General features: G+C 39.4%; 1 pseudogene; it reads right to left on the reverse strand.

Annotated features, from left to right (window-relative positions):
- Positions 1-11633: 11633 nt before the first annotated feature.
- On the reverse strand, positions 11634-12046 carry LOC110289953 (ubiquitin-conjugating enzyme E2 variant 1 pseudogene; annotated as a pseudogene).
- Positions 12047-18139: the final 6093 nt, after the last annotated feature.

Raw genomic sequence — 18139 nt, forward strand, 5'->3', positions numbered from 1 at the left:
GTTTTGCTGGGTGTCGTAGCCTGGGCTGCAATTTGTGTTCTCTTAGGGTCTGTATAATATCTGTCCAGGATCTTCTGGCTTTCATTGTCTCTGGTGAGAAGTCTAATGTCTGCCTTTATATGTTACTTCACATTTTTCCTTTACTGTTTTTAATATTCTATCCTTATTTAGTGCATTTGTTGTTCTGATTATTATGTGTTGGGAGGAATTTTTTTTCTGGTCCAGTCTATTTAGAGTTCTGTAGGCTTCTTGTATGTTCATGGGTGTCTCTTTCTTTAGGTTGGGGAAGTTTTCTTCTACAATTTTGTTGAAGATATTTACTGGCCCTTTAAGTTGAAAATCTTCATTCTCATCTATACCTATTATCCTTAGGTTTGGTCTTCTCATTGTGTCTTGGATTTCCTGGATGGTTTGAGTTAGGATCTTTTTGCTTTTGTATTTTCTTTGATTATTGTGTCCATGTTTTCTATAGAATCTTGTGCACCTGAGATTCTCTCGTCCATCTCTTGTATTCTGTTGCTGATGCTCTCATCTATGATTCCTGATTTCTTTACTAGGATTTCTATCTCCAGAATTGTCTCCCTTTGTGACTTCTTTATTGTTTGTATTTCAATTTTTAGATCCTGGATGATTTTGTTAAATTCTTTCACCTGTTTGGTAGTGTTTTCCTGTAAGTCTTTAAGGGACTTTTGTGTTTCCTCTTTAAGGGGTTCTAGCTGTTTACCTGTGTTTTTCTGTATTTCCTTCTTAAAGTCCTTCATCATCATCATGAGAAGTGACTTTAAATCCCTGCCTTGCTTTTCTGGTGTGATCATGTATCTAGGACTTCCTTTGGTGGGAGAGTTTGGTTCTGATGATGCCAACCAAGTACCCTTGGTTTCTTTTGCTTTTGTTAATAAGCTTGCCTCCTGACATCTGATTATCTCAAGTGCTTGCTACCCTTAATATATCTGTTTGGAGCCTGTCCTTCCTATAATCCCGGTTGATTCAGGACTCCTCAGAGTCTAGCTTTCTCTGTGGTCCTGTGATTCAAGGCTCCTGTGAACCTCAGATTCTGGGTGTATCAGAGTTTTTGGCAGTCAAGCTTCCTCTGAGACCCAGAGATCCTGGTGTGACCAAGCTTCTGTTATCCTGGGATCCTGGAATCCTAAGATCCTGGGCATGTTATAGTGCCTGTAAGTGGTGTCTTCTCTGAGGTTGGGGTGGAGGGATGCTGTCTAGTGTGTTTGAAACCAAGAAACCAAGGTGTACTTATCAGGAGTAACTCGAGCTGATGGTCAGGCAGGGCTCCAGTGTCCTTGCTCCTGCTGTCACAGGCATGTCACAATTGGATTGGAACCTATGTTGTGTTCCACTCACCAGTGATCCTAAGATCATGTGGAGAGTCCTCTGGGGAATGTGGGATCATCTGCCAAGTTCGTGCCCAAGGTGACCTGGAGGTGGGTTTTCTGCTTCCCTGCTGCTGGCTCAGGCCTGGTGTGACTGGATTGGAACCTATATTGTGTTTCACTCACCAGTGATTCTAAGATAGCATGGAGAATCCTCTGGGGACTGTGGGGCCTTCTCCCCAAATTAGCACCCAAGGTTACCCGGCGCTGGCGCAGACCAGAAGGCACAATTTCATTTTCTGTGTTTGTTGTAACATCTCTAGTTTCATCTCTATTTTTTAATTATCATTATTATAAATCTTTGTTGTTGTTTTTTTTTTTTGGATCTTCTCTTTATTTTGGCTAATTTTGTTAAATGTTTTTTATCAGTAGTAAACTTTTATAAGAACTAAATTTCATTTAGTTCATTGATAAGCAATAAACTTTATTCATTGATTGGTTTGTTTTCTTTTTGTTTGTATTTTGTTAACTTTAGACCTTTTTTACAATTTCTTCCCATCTACTCTTTCAGTTATTGTTTTTTCCAAATTACCATCAATCAAGAAGTTCTTAAGTATAGATATCTCAAATTTTGTTTGTATGCACTATTATAAGCTGTCATTCTTTCCCATGGATTTTTATATATGTTTCATTTTCATTCAATTTTAGAAATGTTTTAATTGCCTTCTTGACATATTTGTTGACTCAGTTATTACTCAGTTCTATGCTATGTAGTCTCAGTGAGGTTCTATGATTTTTATAGTTGATGCCTAGCTTTATTTCATTGTTTTCAAAAATGCAGAATGTTATTTTACTTTCCTATAGTTGTTGAACATTGCTTTGTGTTTTATTAATATGTACTCTATTTTGAAAGAAAAAAGCTCCATGGGTTGTTAAGAAGAAAGTATATTGCTTAGGTGATGTGTTCCATAAGTGTCTCTTAAGTCCATTGAATTTATGATGTGATTTAACTCCAGAGTTTCTTTGACTGTTTTTTTCCACATCACCTGTATATTGCTGAGAGTGGGTTATTAAAGTCACCTACTATTTCTGCTTGGGGTTAATCCTTGCATTTACATTTACTACTATGTCTTTTGTGAAGCTCGAATATCTAAGTTTAGAATTATAATATCTCCTTGGTAGGCATTTCCTTTAATGAATATGAATTAACCTTCCTTATATCTTTTGATTAGTTTGAGTTTAAAATTTACTTTTTCATATATTAGGACAGATATGTTTAGAGCTGGAGAGATGACTGAGCAGATATGGGCACTGAGTTATTTTATAGAAGACCTAGATTTAGTTCCCAGCACCCACCTAATGGTTCACAACCATTTATAACTCCAGGTCCAGGGACCCTAATGCCCTCTTCTGACTTCTCCTGGCACCAGAAATGCATGTGGTGTACATACACACATACAGGTAAAACCTTCCATAGGTAAAATAAAGTAAGTCATTTTTAAAGTAGTAGATGTGTCGAAATGTTTCTTGGTTCCATTTTCTTAGTATACCATATCTCATCTTTTTGATCTAAGGTAGTATTTTTTGTTGTTGTTGTCATGTAGTATTTTTATTGAAGGCAGCAAAAATATAGATCCCATTTTCCAATCCAATCTGCAAGTTTGTACAGGTGTATTGGGAAATTGTGTTCATTAATATTAAGAGTTATTACTGAAAGATGAGTCTTGAGCACCATCTTGGTTCCGGAACTCCGCTGAACTTAGGAACTTAGTCTGCACAGGTGAGAGTGTGCACCACAGAGGCAGACAGCTTCTGGGACAAGCGGGAGCCACAGAGCCACTGAGGCAGCACCCTTTTGGGGCCGCAGACATCAGGCACCCTCCCAGCCGGAGGACAGTGGCCCGCCCTGCACGGGAGCCCTCTGCCTCAGGAGCAGGGAGCACCATCCATCTTGGTTCCGGGACTCCGCCGAACTTAGGAACTTAGTCTGCACAGGTGAGAGTGTGCACCACAGAAGCTGACAGCTTCTGTGACCTGCCAAAGCAACACAGCATCTGGGAAAGGTCCTGTTTTGGGCCTTCTTCTTCGGCCAGGAGGAGGTCCAAACACCAGATATCTGTGCACCTTCCCTGTAAGAGGAGAGCTTGCCAGCAGAGAGTGCTCTAACCACTGAAACTCAGAGGACAGAGCCTGTCTCCCAGGTCTGCTGATAGACGGTAATCAGAATCACCAGAAGAACAATCTCTAAACAGAGACAACTATAACGACTCCAGAGATCACTAGATGGCGAAAGGTAAACGTAAGAATCTTACTAACAGAAATCAAGACCACTCACCATCATCAGAACCCAGCACTCCCACTTCGCCCAGTCCCTGGCACCCCAACACACCTGAAAAGCTAGACCTGGATTTAAAAGCATATCTCATGATGATGGTAGAGGACATCAAGAAGGACTTTAATAACTCACTTAAAGAATTACAGGAGAACATTGCTAAAGAGTTACAAGTCCTTAAAGAAAAACAGGATAACACAAGCAGGTAGAAGTCCTTAAAGAAAAACAGGAAAAGACAACCAACAGGTAGAAGTCCTTAAAGAAAAACAGGAAAACACATCCAAACAAATGATGGAAATGAACAAAACCATACTAGATCTAAAAAGGGAAGTAGACACAATAAAGAAAAGCCAAAATGAGGCAACACTGGAAGATAGAAACCCTAGGAAAGAAATCTGGAACCATAGATGCGAGCATCAGCAACAGTATACAAGAGATGGAAGAGAGAATCTCAGGTGCAGAAGATTCCATAGAGAACATCGGCACAACAATCAAGGAAAATGTAAAATGCAAAAAGATCCTAACTCAAAACATCCAAGAAATACAGGACACAATGAGAAGACCAAACCTACGGATAATAGGAGTGGATGAGAATGAAGATTTTCAACTCAAAGGACCAGCAAACATCTTCAAAAAAATTATAGATGATAACTTCCCAAATCTAAAGAAAGAGATGCCCATGAACATACAAGAAGCCTACAGAACTCCAAATAGACTGGACCAGAAAGAAATACCTCCCAACACATAATAATCAGAACAACAAATGCACTAAATAAAGATAGAATACTAAAAGCAGTAAGAGAAAAAGGCCAAGTAACATATAAAGGCAAGACTATCAGAATTACACCAGATTTTTCACCAGAGACTATGAAAGCCAGAAGATCCTGGACAGATGTTATACAGACACTAAAAGAACACAAATTCCAGCCCAGGCTACTATAACCAGCCAAACTCACAATTAACATAGATGGAGAAACCAAAGTATTCCACAACAAAACCAAATTCACACATTATCTCTCCACGAATCCAGCCCTTCAAAGTATAATAACAGAAAAAAAACCAATACAAAGACGGGAACCACACCCTAGAAAAAACAAGAAGGTAATCCCTCAACAAACCTAAAAGAAGACAGCCACAAGAACAGAATGCCAAATTTTACAACAAAAATAACAGGAAGCAACAATTACTTTTCCTTAATATCTCTTAATATCAATGGACTCAACTCCCTGATATAAAGGCATAGACTAACAAACTGGCTACACAAACAAGACCCAACATTTTGCTGCTTACAAGAAACTCATCTCAGAGAAAAAGATAGACACTACCTCAGAATGAAAGGCTGGAAAACAATTTTCCAAGCAAATGGATTGAAGAAAGAAGCTGGAGTAGCCATTCTAATATCTGATAAGATTGACTTCCAACCCAAAGTCATCAAAAAAGATAGGGAGGGGCACTTCATACTCATCAAAGGTAAAATCCTCCAAGAGGAACTATCAATCCTGAATATCTATGCTCCAAATACAAAGGCAGCCACATTCATTAAAGAAACTTTAGTAAATCTCAAAGCACACATTGCACCTCATACAATAATAGTGGGAGACTTCTACACACCACTTTCACCAATGGACATATCATGGAAACAGAAACTAAACAGGGACACAGTGAAACTAACAGAAGTTATGAATCAAATGGATCTGGCAGATATCTACAGAACCTTCTATCCTAAAACAAAAGGATATACCTTCTTCTCAGCACCTCATGGTACCTTCTCCAATATTGACCACATAATTGGTCACAAAACAGGCCTCAACAGATACAAAAATATTGAAATTGTCCCATGCATCCTATCAGATCACCATGGACTAAGGCTGATCTTCAATAACAAAATAAATAATACAAAGCCAACATTCACGTGGAAACTGAAAAACACTCTTCTCAATGATACCTTGGTCAAGGAAGGAATAAAGAAAGAAATTAAGGACTTTTTAGAGTTCAATGAAAATGAAGCCACAACATACCCAAACTTATGGGACGCAATGAAAGCATTTCTAAGAGGAAAACTCATAGCTCTGAGTGCCTCCAAAAAGAAACTAGAGAGAGCACACATTAGCAGCTTGACAACACACCTAAAAGCACTAGAACAAAAGGAAGCAAATTCACCCAAGAGGAGTAGACGGCAGGAAATAATAAAACTCAGGGGCAAAATCAACCAAGTGGAAACAAGAAGAACTATTCAAAGAATCAACCAATCAAGGAGCTGGTTCTTTGAGAAAATCAACAAGATAGATTAAACCCTTAGCCAGACTCACTAGAGGGCACAGGGAAAGCATTCTAATTAACAAAATCAGAAATGAAAAAGGAGACATAACAACAGATCCTGAAGACATCCAAAACACCATCAGATCCTTTTACAAAAAGCTATACTCAACAAAACTGGAGAACCTGGATGAAATGGAGAAGTTTCTAGACAGATACCAGGTACCAAAGTTGAATCAAGATCAGGTTAATGATCTAAACAGCCCTATATCCCCCAAAGAAATGGAAGCAGTCATTAATAGTTTCCCAACCAAAAAAAGCCCAGGGCCAGATGGGTTTAGTGCAGAGTTCTATCAGACCTTCAAAGAAGATCTAATCCCAGTTCTTCACAAACTATTCCACAAAATAGAAACAGAAGGTACTCTACCCAACTCATTCTATGAAGCCACAATTACTCTGATACCTAAACCACAAAAAGACCCAACAAAGAGAAAACTTCAGAAGACCCAGAAATGAACCCACACACCTACGGTCACTTGATCTTCGACAAGGGAGCTAAAACCATCCAGTGGAAGAAAGACAACATTTTCAACCAATTTCTCTTATGAATATCGATGCAAAAATCCTCAATAAAGTTCTTGCTAACTGAATCCAAGAACACATCAAAACAATCATCCATCCTGACCAAGTAGGTTTCATCCCAGGGATGCAGGGATGGTTCAATATACGGAAATCCATCAACGTAATCCAGTGTATAATCAAACTCAAAGACAAAAACCACATGGTCATCTCGTTAGATGCAGAAAAAGCATTTGACAAGATCCAACACCCATTCATGATAAAAGTCTTGGAAAGATCAGGTATTCAAGGCCCATACCTAAACATGATAAAAGCAATCTACAGCAAATGAGTAGCCAACATCAAAGTAAATGATGAGAAGCTTGAAGCAATCCCTCTAAAATCAGGGACTAGACAAGGCTGTCCACTTTCTCCATACCTATTCAACATTGTACTTGAAGTCCTAGCCAGAGTAACTCGACAACAAAAGGAGATCAAAGGGATACAAATTGGAAAAGATGAAGTCAAAATATCACTTTTTGCAGATGATATGACCCTAAAAATTCCACCAGAGAACTCCTAAACCTGATAAACAGCTTCAGTGAAGTAGCTGGATATAAAATTAATTCAAACAAATCAACGGCCTTTCTCTACACAAAGAATAAACAGGCTGAGAAAGAAATCAGGGAAACAACACCCTTCTCAATAGTCACAAATAATATAAAATATCTTGGCATGACTCTAACTAAGGAAGTGAAAGATCTGTATAATAAAAACTTCACGTCTCTGAAGAAAGAAATTATAGAAGATCTCAGAAGATGGAAAGATCTCCCATGCTCATGGATTGGCAGGATCAACATTGTAAAAATGGCTATCTTGCCAAAAGCAATCTACAGATTCAATGCAATCCCCATCAAAATTCCAAATCAATTCTTCAACGAATTAGAAAGTGCAATCTGCAAATTCATCTGGAATAACAAAAAACCTAGGATAGCAAAAACTCTTCTCAAGGATAAAAGAACCTCTGGTGGAATCACCATGCCAGACCTAAAGCTGTACTACAGAGCAATTGTGATAAAAACTCCGTGGTACTGGTATAGTGACAGACAAGTAGAGCAATGGAATAGAATTGAAGACCCAGAAATGAACCCACACACCTACGGTCACTTGATCTTCGACAAGGGAGCTAAAACCATCCAGTGGAAGAAAGACAACATTTTCAACAAATGGTGCTGGCACAACTGGTTGTTATCATGTAGAAGAATGCAAATCGATCCATTCCTATCTCCTTGTACTAAGGTCAAGTCTAAGTGGATCAAGGAACTTCACATAAAACCAGAGACACTGAAACTTATAGAGAATAAAGTGGGGAAAAGCCTTGAAGATATGAGCACAGGGGAAAAATTCTTGAATAGAACAGCAATGGCTTGTTCTGTAAGATCGAGAATTGACAAGTGGGACCTCATGAAACTGCAAAGCTTCTGCAAGGCAAAAGACACCATCAATAAGACAAAAAAACCACCAACAGATTGGGAAAGGATCTTTACCTATCCTAAATCATATAAGGGACTAATATCCAATATATATAAAGAACTCAAGAAGGTGGACTCCAGAAAATCAAATAACCCCATTAAAAAATGGGGCTCAGAACTGAACAAAGAATTCTCACCTGAGGAATACCAAATGGCAGAGAAGCACCTGAAAAAATGTTCAACATCCTTAATCATCAGGGAAATGCAACTCAAATCAACCCTGAGATTCCACCTCACACCAGTCAGAATGGCTAAGATCAAAAATTCAGGTGACAGCAGATGCTGGTGAGGATGTGGAGAAAGAGGAACACTCCTCCATTGTTGGTGGGATGGCAAGCTTGTACAACCACTCTGGAAATCAGTCTGGCGGTTCCTCAGAAAATTGGACATAGTACTACCGGAAGATCCAGAAATACCTCTCCTGGGCATATATCCAGAAGATGTCCCAACCGGTAAGATGGACACATGCTCCACTATGTTCATAGCAGCCTTATTTATAATAGCCAGAAGCTGAAAAGAACCCAGATGCCCCTCAACAGAGGAATGGATACAGAAATTATGGTACATTTACACAATGGAGTACTACTCAGCTATTAAAAAGAATGAATTTATGAAATTCCTAGCCAAATGGATGGACCTGGAGGGCATCATCTTTTGTGAGGTAACACAATCACAAAGGAACTCACACAATATGTATTCACTGATAAGTGGATATTAGCCCAAAACTTAGGATACCCAAGATATAAGATACAATTTGCTAAACGCATGAAACTCAAGAAGAATGAAGACCAAAGTGTGGACACTATGCCCCTTCTTAGAATTGGGAACAAAACAGCCATGGAAGGAGTTACAGAGACAAAGTTTGGAGCTGTGATGAAAGGATGGACCATCTAGAGACTACCGTATCCAGGGATCCATCCCATAATCAGCTTCCAAACGCTGACACCATTGCATACACTAGCAAGATTTTGCTGAAAGGACCCAGATATAGCTGTCTCTTGTGAGACTATTCCGGGGCCTAGCAAACACAGAAGTGGATGCTCACAGTCAGCTATTGGATGGATCACAGGGCTCCCAAAGGAGAAGCTAGAGAAAGTACCCAAGGAGTTAAAGGGATCTGCAACTCTATAGGGGGAACAACATGATGAACTAACCAGTACCCTGGAGCTCTTGTCTCTAGCTGGATATGTATCCAAAGATGACCTAGTCGGCCATCATTGGAAAGAGAGGCCCATTGGACTTGCAAACTTTATATGCCCCAATACAGTGGAATGCCAGGGCCAAAAGAATGGGAATGGGTGGGTAGGGAAGTGTGTGTGGGGGGGGGTATGGGGGACTTTTGGGATAGCATTGGAAATGTAATTGAGGAAAATACGTAATAAAAAAATATTAAAAAATAAAAAAAAAATAATAATAATTAAAAAAAAAGAAAGATTAGTCTTAAGTCCTGTCATTGTATTGATTTTGAGGTGTTCTCTTGTCATTTGAATAACTGTTCTGACATCGACTTTTTATTACCTACAGGTAATAAATCTTCTTAAGAGTTTATTCTTCTCTTCGGATTGAAGTAGCCTTGCAGTATCATCTGCAGATCTTGTTCAGTGGTCATAAATGTATTTAAATTTATTAAATCATGAAAATTTTTACTGAATTTTAATTGATAGTTATGTTGGTATACCGGCTGGGTTAAGAGTTGTGATCTTTGAAAACTCGGAACACCCCTTCCAAGTCATTCTGGTCTTAAAATTATGTCTGTCAGGTGCTGTTCTGATGTGTCTGTCAGACTTTATATGTGATTTAGAGTCTTTCACTCTTGTAGCTTTCAGTACTCTTTTATGTTTTGTGTTTTTAATGTCTTAACTATAGTGTATCAGGTGAGCTTCTTTTCTGGTCTTGTTATTTGGTATTCTGTAGGCTTCTGTTATATGGCTAAAAATTCCCTTCTCTAGATGTGGGGAAATTTTTTCTATAGTTGTATTAAATAGCTCTCTAATACCTTCAGTATGGTATCCATCTCCTCTTATGTTCATGATTTGAAAGTATGATGTTTTCATAGTAACCCAAAACTCTCCAATGTTCTGTTTTCAAATGATTCATTTTGTTTGTGTGACTTTTCACTAAGGCTTTTCTTTGACTTACTGTGGTTTTGTTTCCATTATTATTTCAGGTTGGCTCTTTTTCATTAATTACCTTTGTTTAATTCTACTTTCATACCTTTCATGGGCTTCTGCCTTCTATTTAACTTTTTGTTTGTTTTCTCTTGGAGTATATTCATACACTCTGAGTTGTTTATGCAAGTTATAATCATTTTTTAACTCTTAGTCTGGAAGATTTTCCAGGTCACTGAATAATTGAGGGCAGGGGAGCATGTGGTCTTGATTTGTCATGTTCCTTTTGCTCCTGTATTGGGGGTTGCATTTTCGAAGTAGTATGTTGCAGCTTTCTTTTTGTTCAAAATATTTTCTTCTTTCAGCGTAAGCATGTGCAGGGACACAGAGCTCCTCCCAGTCCCTGCAGAACGTCTGAGGAGCAACACTGAAACCTGAGTCTGCAGGGTCAGGGCCTCGTGATCCAGCTGTCAGGCTCCACATCAGACCTGATGGGAGGCCAGGGTGACTCGAGAGCCCTGTTCAAACTTCTTCAATGTGTAAAAGCAAAGCAATTATGGGAAAAGGAACCAACTCAGAACCGTGTGCACTGAGGACTCTGTGCATAGCCTTTCTCTAGGCATCTTTTCACCAAGGACCCCGAGCGCTGGCCGGTCTGAGTCACCCTGTGACTGATCTGTTTACCTCTAGATCTGAGTGCAAAGCTCAAGGGCTGAAGGTGGCAGCAGGGCTGAGGACCCCGCACTCCCTTCCCAGGCTAGTGGCAGGTGAGTGTGGTCCGGAGCTAAGTGAAGGAGGCCAAGCTCTTCCAACTTCATCTGATGGCTTCTGGCCACAGCAAGTGTTGGGTGGTGATGGGCAACAGGGGAGTTGAGGAGGGGAAAGCAGTACCCCTTGATAAAGGTGGGGACGTGGGGACACGGGAAGCCCTGAATTCCTCACCCGCGGCCAATTTCAGAAGGAGGGGAGGGTTACAATCCAAGCTTTGGCCAAGGGTGGGAGTGGAGGAGTGGGGATCGTGGCTTGGATAGGGCATCACTTAAGACTTAAGAAAGCAGAAGTGCAGCCAAAGCGCCCCAAGCCCAGTAGTAGTCAGTTCCACAGCTGCTACCTGAAGCCTTCCTATCTATTCTAAGGGCCACCACACAGTTGTGGCAGAGGGCGAGGCGGGCAAAGGCAGACACAGGCCAAGGGCTAGCAGCAGGTGATTGTGTGACATGTCTTTTCACAGTTGGGTTAGCTGTGCCCACCACTCCCACAGGAAACGGATTTCAACACCTTCTTGATCCCAGAAGTTCAACCAGGCAGACAGCGGTTACACTCGACAGTTGATGTTACACAGCACAACTTAGGTATTTCAAATGGACAAGAAGTTAGTATCAGAACAATGTCTCAGGATGGAGGCTGAGTGGAGCTTCCTCTCCGGTACTTTGAGGTCTACAGATGTATCAAGAAAATTCACTATTGTGGAAAATGAAGACTTGGGTTGGATAGAGAGGGGAGGCCGGGACCTTGGTGACTAATTGCTGTAACACTGTCCTTCCGGCGGCTGTGGCAGCTTCATGTTCTCTTTCGGCATCATCAGGCGCCACAGTTCCTGCAGGATGACTGATGCTGTGGGAGTTCTGCCACTTTGCCAGCACTGCCTTGGCTCTTGGATCCACCACTCCATTCGAACTGCTCACGCCGCTCATATTGCCTCTTGTTATGAATCTTACAGACGGGGGTGTCTCTGGGTACTTAGGTCACACTATCTTAAGGCTGTATATTCGGTTTTCATAGATTGTTCATGGAGGCCCAATTTTCATGCCTCTCCATCTTGTGTCATGTCCTCTAGGTCCTCGAGACCCCAGCCTACTCCTTTCTGGTCTTCTTCCAGCTCTTCCAACAGTGGGAAATTTCAGGGATTCCCGGGCCTGTGGTGGCTGCCATCTAGCGTTGCTGTCGCTCCTCTTTTGTTTTTATATACTTTAGATAACAAGTATACATCTGTATAATTACTAAAGATCTTTTTCTACTCTATAGCCTTCCACTTCACTCAAATGATGGGTCTTTTTCCTCTGTTTCATAAAGTTCCACTTACTAATTTTTGGTCACAGTGCCTATATTTTGAGTGTCCTATTTAGAAAGGCTTTTCCTGTGCCAATGAGTTCAAGTCTATTCCACACTTTCTCTACTCTCTGATTCAAGTTATTTTGCATTATGTTAGGTTCTTTGTTCCATTTTAGTTGAGTTTTGCTCATAGTGATAAGGATAAACATGTTTACAGTTCTATGAATACAGCTATCCTATCTGATGAACACCATTTGTTGTGTCTTTGGTCTCTTTGTCAAAAATCAAGTGTCCATAAGTATGTGGTCTTATTTTTGTATATTTAATTCTACTGACCAATGTTACCTGTTATATGCTAATATCATGCTATTTTTTATATCATAGCTCCATAGTATAACTTTATATCCTGAATGTGGATACATATAGTAGTTTTTAAAAAATTATCATTTACTGAGGAATATTTTTTAGCTATCCTTAAATTTTTGTTTCCAAATGAAACTGATTTTTCAATTTCTGTGAAGAACCCTGTTCTAATTTTGATGAGAATTTCACTGAATCAGTTCATTGCTTTTGATGGGATGACCATTTCAGAAGATTAATCCTACCAATCCACAAGCTCTTTCTGTCTTCTGGTGTCTTTTTCAACTCTGAGCCCTTTAAATAGATACAGGCTTGGGTATTTTATAGGCTCCTGAGTTCTTCCCTTTCCCCAACTGGTCCTGGCTATATACCCATCCCTGTGCATTTCTGTTCTTTCTCCTCCCAGAATTTTCTGTAAATTATAAGCCACCATTCCAGAGAACATGCCTCACCTTTTCTGCCTATGATATTTTCATGCTGTTTCAACAGTTTGTGATTTTATTTTATGCTTTTACATAATTATTTGTGGTGATAAAAATAATTTCAACTTTATTATATAGTCACTTTATTGTCCTTTAATATTTTTCAATGTTGGCTCATATCTAGCTCTTTCAAATTCTCCTCAGGACTGTTCTGTTTAAACACATTTATTCTAGTTGCCCTTCCCTGAGGCATTTAATCTAGGATCTTCCTACCTGGCCCCAAATTTATCATCTAAGGAAATACTGAATAACTATAATTACTCCCAGCTGCCTATTGAGAAGCCTACTACCAGACACAGAGATAATGCTTTTTGACACCTTGGTCTACTATACACAGTCTACGTCTTTTTGTTTTCTACCCATAAGTCGAGGGTTTAGACAATGATATATATCAGTATTCTGAGTATAGACATAGTGCCAGAATAATGTTCACTCTTTGTTTGTTGTTGTTTTGATTTTCAAGACAGGGTTTCTCTGTGTAGCCCTGGCTGTCCTGGAACTCACTTTGTAGACCAGGCTGGCCTCGAACTCAGAAATCCACCTATCTCTGCTTCCCAAGTAGTAGGATTAAAGGTGTGTGCCACCAATGCCCGGCCATGTTCACTCTTTATTCCATAGTGCAATATATTAATTTATTAGTCAACCCTGATTTAAAAGGTTAAAGTTTAAATAATGCAAGAAATATGCAGTGTGTTCTTGTAGGAGAAATTATTTGGTATGAGCTGTGTTCTAATTTTTCTCCAGGTTACAGCTAGTATACTGAAATATAGTAGATAATAGCATAGCTTTTAAAATCACAGCAAAACTGTCATATTTTGTAACTGTTAAATTTTAAGTAATTAGAAACTGAATCATTAAGCCTTTGGGAAAGACAAGCAAAGGAAATATATTATAGATTCTACCCAATTTTCAGATGGCTTTTTCCCTTGTGATTTATAATTACTCCAAATATAATATAAATACATATATAATACAGTAATACATGTTGTACATTATATATAATATATTATATATAAATTACAATTTGTTGTCAGTTCTCAATCTGCCTTCCAGTCTCTTGCCATAGATCTTTCTTCCTATGAGTAAACTTACTCTGGCTAATCATACTTTCTTAACTGCATACATTAACTCAGTCAAAATCTTCTAATGTCTGGTGTCACAGGGTATAGAACAGGCTCAGGGCTTAAACATTCATATACTCATGGAATTCACTCACTGCTTCCCAAATAAGATCTACATCAGGTTAGTAATTTGTCTTTGTGATTATAACTATGAAAAATGACAGGTGGAGAAAAAGAACCCATACGTTGATGGCCAATCTCTACTGTCTCTATTGATGTCCATAGACATTAAAAGAATTGGTAAGAGTCTGAGAAAGGTAATTCTAAGAACAATACACCTCAGTGGTAGAATTTAACAAAACTAGGAGTTCAGAAGTTTAATTATGGCTCTCTGTTCAACACAGCATTACCTCATTTCTGTGGAATTTGCAGCTGCTTGAGAATTTACTTTTACTCCCCTCAACTCTCACTACCAGTAACACAGCAATAGCAGCTTTACAAAAACCAGAGCAAGTGGTTACTTACCTCACATCATGCGTGTGATTCATTCATTCTTATCTCCCAGCAGGAACACCATTCTGAGAAGGGTGAAGGCTTATACAAGCCCATATTTTAGGAATTCAGGGGAAAAGTAGACAGGGATGGTTGGGTATGGGTGATAGGAGGGGTGGTGATGGTGATGGTGATGGTGATGGTTATGGGGTACCTGGTACAGAATGGAGTTTTTTTAGACATCACAATTATGTTAGAGCCTCAAATTAAATTCTGTTGGCTTTAAAAAGAAAAATGTCAAGATATATAAAGGAAATCTACTTTCATTACTACTTGATGTAGCTCCAAGGACTCTTACAAGAACCTGAGCCATGACATTTGGACCTCGAACCTCAGAATTTATGAACCAAAAGCTGGTGGGATTGCAAGCTGGTACAATCACTGTGGAAATCAGTCTGGTGGTTCTTCAGAAAATTGGCCATAGTACTACTTGAGGACCCAGCTATACCACTCCTGGACATATACCCAGACGATGCTCCAACATGTAATAAGAACACATATTCCACTATGTTCATGGCAGCCATATTTATAATAGCCTGAAGCTGGAAACAACTCAGATATCCCTCAACAGAGGAATAGATATGGAAAATGTGATACATTTTTATGATGGAATACTACTCAGCTATTAAAAAACAATGACTTCATGAAATTCACAGGCAAATGGATGGATCTAGAAAATATCTTCCTGAGTGAGGTAACTCAGTCACAAAAGAACAAACATGGTATGTATTCACTGATAAGTAGATATTAGGCAAAGAGTGTGGAACACCCATGATACAACTCACAGACCACATGAAGCTCAAGAGGAAGGAAGACCAAAGAGTGGATGCTTCAGTGGGGAGCAAAATAATCAAGGGAAGTAGAGGTGGGAGGGACTTGGGAGGAAGAGAAGAGGGGGAGGGGAAAAAGAGGGGCAGAGTCAGGTATGGGAGGAGACGGAGGAGATGTACAGAGGGTCAGGAAACTGAACAGGGGTGTGTAGCAATGGGGATGGGGAACTAGGGATAGCAATCTCAGAAAGTCTCAAATACCAGGAAAGCAAGAGCCTCCCGCGGTTGGGTGGGGGGTGACATTAACTCAAATACCCCACAAAGGGGAGGGAGAACCTATCGAGACCATATCTAGAGGTTAGCCATGCCTCCCACCCCCCAGTTGAGGAATGGGGCCACCCACCCCTGTCCGAAATTTTAACCCAGAATTGTTCCTGTTTAAAGGAAACACAGGGACAAAGAGTGGAACAGAGGCGGAAGGAAAGGCCATCCAGAAAAGACCCCACCTGGGAATCCATCTTCCTTGCAGACACCAAACCAGACACTATTGTGGATGCCCAAAAGTGCTTGCTGACAGGAAACTGATACAGCTATATCCTGAGAGGCTCTGCCAGATCCTAATCAATACAGATGTGGATGCTCTCAGCCAACCATTGGACTGAGCACAATGAAGGAGTTAGAGGAAGGACTGAAGGAGCTGAAGGGGTCTTATCTGGCATCAATGAGAGGGGAGACCCTTGGTCCTGTGAAGGCTTGATGCCCCAGTGTAGAGAAATGCTTGAGAGGTGAGGCAGGAATGTGTGGGTGGGCTACACCCTCATAGAAGCAAGATAAGAGGGGATAGGATGGGGAGTTTGAAGAGGGGAAACTGGGAAAGAGGATTACATTTAAAACGTAAATATATAAAATATCCAATTTTTTTCAAAAAGAATATTTTCATTATAGAGTGCCTTTTGCTATATATGGCAAAACAAACATGCAAACAACTGGTACTATAGTAAGTACTTTCTACTTTATTGGGCCTTTACTAGCTCTCTCATCATGTCTTCTTTTTATGTATTCACAAATAAATCACTGCCCATCATTTCCTACTTAGACATAATGCATGCAGAACAGAGATTACAGACTCTTTCAAAGGGACTCTCAGAGTGTCCTATCTTGTTTTTATTTTGTTAACCTCACACAACTTGATTCAATGGCTGTTAGAGGAAAAAGATAAAAATGTCCCTGTATTACTGCCTCTAAGTAGGCCTGGCTAAATGAAGAAAAGGGGAAAAGGAGGGGGGCATGGGAACAACTTGGAATGTCTGCCTTTCAACCACATAAGTGTCATTGTCATAACATTCTCAGTTATTTCAAGGACCTAGAGCTCTTTAAAATGTACTGTCTAGAAATGGAAATAGGTTAAATATTTCCCTAAATTTGCTGCACACTGAAGTACCAGGCTGTAAGGAGGAGGGGGGGGCAACAGGAAACAGGATTTGATTTGGTCCAAATTTTAGAAAAATAATTATAACAATCACAACAGCCTTTCCAATAAGCAATGGCTGTCCAATCAAGTCATTACATTTGTCTTTCTCTAAAATTTTTAAATATCACTGTGTGAGACTGAGAGACTTTTAGAAAACAAACAAAAAGGTTTTTTTTTTTTTTTTGCTAACTTTTTAAAATATTAACAGAGAAAATGAGCTTCCATCTAGCATTCATTTGGAAGTGAAGAATGCTCACCCAAAGGAATTTGGTGTATCTTGATTAGTTGTTGTTGCTGTTCCTGTCATGTCAACTTGACACAACAAGCTAGAGGTCTCTGGTAACAACCTCAATTGAGAAAATGCCTCCATCAAATTCTTGAAGGCACATCTGGAGGGCACTCTTTTGATTGATGACTTATCTAGGTGGGTCCAGCTCACTGTGTGTGATTCCACCCCTGGGAAGGTGGTCAGGGAAGGTATAAGAAAAGAATAAGCAAACCATGGAGAGAAAGCCAGTAGGTACTGTTTCTTCGCCTCTGCTTTAATTCCTTCCTCTAGGTTCTAGCTTTGAATTCCTGCCTTGGCTTCTCTGCATAAAAAATTATAAACTGTAACTTGAAATAAACCTTTTTTTTCCTCCAAGTTGCTTTTAATTATGGTGTTTTATTACAGCACTAAAAATCTAACGAAACACACACAGGTTAGAAAAAAAGTCTAGGAAGATAATGAATATACTTTACAATTGCTTCAAAATTAAGACTATGGATAATTTAATATTCAATAGCCTGAGATGATTACTTCATTTCCAATAATGCTAATAATAACAATAACAACTCAGGCAAATTCAGAGTTTATTTTTTAGCTACTCTTTTCCTAAGTCAGTGGGATAAAATTATACTATCTTTAAGTTTATAAAACAGTTTTACAGTCTAATTCTTGTAAAGAGCTCCTACCAAATACCTACATACCTTAGGCATTTCCTTAAAAAGCCAAATTACTGACTGACAACAAAGCACCTTTTTATTTGTCTGTTTCTCGTTCTAGCATGTCTTCTCATGAGGTGTGTAAAGTTTAAGGGAAACTAGTTCTGCAGCCTCATTTAAAATATTTCGAGAATCTAGGAAGTGAGTATTAAGAAGATTTTCCTGAAAACAGTAGTGTACAAAAATTCCTTAAGAGAATTGTAATCAGTCCAAGACTTTTATAAGAAGCTTATTGTGAATTAATGCATATTCTATCAGCTAAGAAATAGAAGCACATTTTGAAGGGAGCAGAA

The sequence above is a fragment of the Mus caroli genome, unplaced genomic scaffold (genome assembly GCF_978045245.1).
Source record: "Mus caroli unplaced genomic scaffold, Mus_caroli_1 scaffold_2, whole genome shotgun sequence".
Taxonomy (NCBI): domain Eukaryota; kingdom Metazoa; phylum Chordata; class Mammalia; order Rodentia; family Muridae; genus Mus; species Mus caroli.